Here is a 3288-nt window from a genome sequence, read left to right on the forward strand (position 1 = left end):
TCAAATATTGCTGTCATATGCCCCTAAAACATTACATAAAACCAATAATCCAGCTAATGTATGAACAAGGAGGTGGCCCTCTGTACATGGAGGCCGGCACAACTTGCATGCAAGGTGGTGAATCCCAGTATTCATGTGCTCCTCGGTGTGCCCTAACGTTGCTTGGAACCCAGTGCCCGGCGGGATGTGTGCGGTCTTGCTATGGCCGCTCGAACGTGAAGCTAGTTCAGGGAGTGGATCCATTCAATGTGTGCCACCATGGATGCAAAGACTTTTTGGGCTGGACTGAAAGGTAAATGTGTGTCACATCACGCACCTTTGGACCATCACATTCATCTGTGTTTTTTAGGAGTGCTTGGTGGGACTAGGTCTGCTGTGGTGCTTAAATTATGCTCGAAACCCTTAATGTCTGCTATTATCAATAGTGCATAAAAATCCAAAACAGAGCACATCACGGCACGGCAGTTTGAAAGAGCACTGTTCAAACTGCTCTGCCTGACCTACAAATCATGGTCAGGAAGAGGCTCAAAATACCTAGAGGATAGACTCATCCTCTACCTACCCGACAGAAACCTCAGATCCAAAAATCAGCTTCTCTTATGTCCTCAACGCATTCGAATATGGCAGCTGGGCTTTCGCCAATCATGCACCCTACCACTGGAATAGGCTCCCTCTGTTTATCCGTGCATGCTTTCATTTCTCTGGCTTCAAAAAGCATCTCAGGACCTAGCTGTTCTGATCTGTCTGCCTTCACGGTGCTGAGATGTCCCTTCGGGGAGGAGTCACATGCGCTAGCATACCATAACAGGGCTAGAGTGACAACTTTTAAAGAGCAACCACCGCTTCCGATTCGCTCTAGAAATTACATATATATCAGCCTTATGGTGTTTTAAAACATTCAAACACAAATTTGAACAGCAAACCTGGAATAACAAAGGTGTATACATTAATTAGTAAATGTTCATAGTACATCTCCTACATAATAGCCCACTGTTCTAATATGTGACTTACATTCATCTCTGTAGAAGGGAAATGGTCCCAGAACATGAATATTTTTTAAAGGACTGAACATAAACAACAAAATTACTAAAACAATCAAGTAATATCCAAGTGTTATTTAATCACACCTAGATAGGAACACGTTTCTGTTTAGATGAATATACATTAATCAAACAGTGCGGGGTGCTAAGGGAGGGGGGGGAGGGGAGTGATGAGTCAAGTGAGGTAATGGGGTTAGTGACATACGAATATTTATAACATTGGCACAAATCAATTGTAAGGCAAGGAATATTATGCCACATAATCAGAACGAAATTCATTCATTAGAGAACAGATTATTAGACAAAAAACCATGTACAATCGGAGGAACACAGTGCACATTGCACTATTGAGGGTACTGGCAAGGTCAAATGTCGACGTTTCGACCCCTGGGCATAGGTAGGTTGATTACGTCCTTACTGGCGGGGTCTTCCTCAGGACAAAAGGGACAGTGTAACAAGGAAGGATGGCACCTACAAAAAACATTGGGTAAGTATTAAGTGTTGTATCGAGTCCCAAAAAGAATATTAAGGAGGACTACGTAGGTAAGACATCACTATAATTACCATGTTAGGAGATGGACATCTAGTTAATGTTAGCTTGGCGTCAAAGGGCGCAGGGGCTGGTGGGCTCCAAGGGAGGGTGGGAGTGACGCACACCTAAAAAGAATTTAAGGTGCAATGATCCATAAAACGGATGCATGGATTCTTGTAGTTAAGGTGAATAAAAGTTACTAAATTCCGATCAAATCACAAGGGAGGTATTATTCACTCCAAATTCACACGCCGTGGCATACATCGGTGGGACAAGTGAAATTAATCGCGGAGAAAATCGGCCTCTATAAATTGGAAGTGAAACAAGTACTGATGTAAAAACGAGTTAAAAGCCAAACCTAGAGGATATACAAAGCAAAGGACCGAGGCCCCTAATCTATCATCAGCAGAATATTCAGTAAAAGAGGAAATCATCCACATAATAAAACGTGTTGAAGCATGAAACCTATCCGTTACCTATGAGTTAAAAGTAAGGAAGGGACATGTCTATGTTATTGAGAATTCCGTCCAAATGCGCAATCTAACTCGTATAGGTAGAATCAAAAAAGCCCATAATCCGAAGAGAAGCACTCTCTTATATTTAAAAATATATTCCCACTAGTGGTCAGAGCAACACAGACTTAAGCGCTGAAAATCGTATAAGGTGATGAAAAATAACCAAGGAAACTGTTAAGTCGTGCTCACTATTGGAAGATAAAACCGGGAAATACATCAGAGTCTCCCTTACCTCGAACAACATCCATGAATGCGGAGCTCGGGGTTTCCTTGCAAAGCACGGAGGCTGTAGGGAGTTTTTACAGATATAGAGACGCCCGGTACCGCGTGACGTTCAACGGGGCGCAGACGCTAGATGCTGGCAGTGTTAGTATATTAGAAGAAAGACAACCCGTGTAGTTTCTACTGGGTTAATTGAGCCATAGTATTGGAATTAGGAATTCAGAGAAAATGATGGAAAGTAATTCAATACGGAGTGCAAACGGAAAATATATGTTTCATATGAAAACGACTGATGTCAAAAATAAATTGTCGAATGGTGATATTCAATGTATATTACTAGCGAGTATACATACATTTGTACCTCATTTACAAATGATAGAGACAGGTACATTAACGCACAGTGACATGAAATTACGTAACATAGAAAAGGCACTTTTTTATGTGGCAGAGAAAAAGAAAATTACAATGGGCCTAATAAAACACACAGTATGAGCAGAGAAACATCTGGTAGTGTACTAATTTATACATTGCATGGGCCTAATAAAACACACAGTATGAGCAGAGAAACAACTGGAAGTGTACTGATTTAAACATGCATGGAGGCTATTGGAAGTAATATGCATTCGGAATAGGGTCACCCTATATATAAGCAGGGAAAGAAGGAGACAAAACTGGGCCGGTCTGAATGAGCATTGTATCACTTGGCTACAGAGGGTACCCGAGTGGCGTCATAGATGGGTACATTGTTAAAAGGGATGCTCTGATATATAAATGAACATTGCATACATGAATTACATGCTTCAAATATTCAACATATCAAATGCTTGAAAGGTAGCATTACCGACAGGCTAGACATGAGAGCTGTAAACATAGAGCTACAGTGGCCATCATTACCTAGTTATTGAGAATGGCTAATTGTGCATTGCTGGGATCTTGTTCGTTCAAACCCATATTAATCGTGTCAAAGCGGATCATCCAT

The 3288-nt window shown here is 41.4% G+C and overlaps 1 long non-coding RNA gene across 1 annotated transcript; it reads right to left on the reverse strand.

The window, feature by feature from the left end:
• Positions 1-1362: 1362 nt before the first annotated feature.
• Positions 1363-2396, reverse strand: LOC146859796 (uncharacterized). Its single transcript, XR_014978719.1, has 3 exons — positions 2320-2396; positions 1605-1697; positions 1363-1511 (listed from the first exon to the last, which is right to left on the reverse strand). It is a non-coding gene; the product is annotated as an uncharacterized LOC146859796 (long non-coding RNA).
• Positions 2397-3288: the final 892 nt, after the last annotated feature.

The sequence above is a fragment of the Triturus cristatus genome, chromosome 3_1 (assembly GCF_964204655.1).
Source record: "Triturus cristatus chromosome 3_1, aTriCri1.1, whole genome shotgun sequence".
NCBI lineage: Eukaryota > Metazoa > Chordata > Amphibia > Caudata > Salamandridae > Triturus > Triturus cristatus.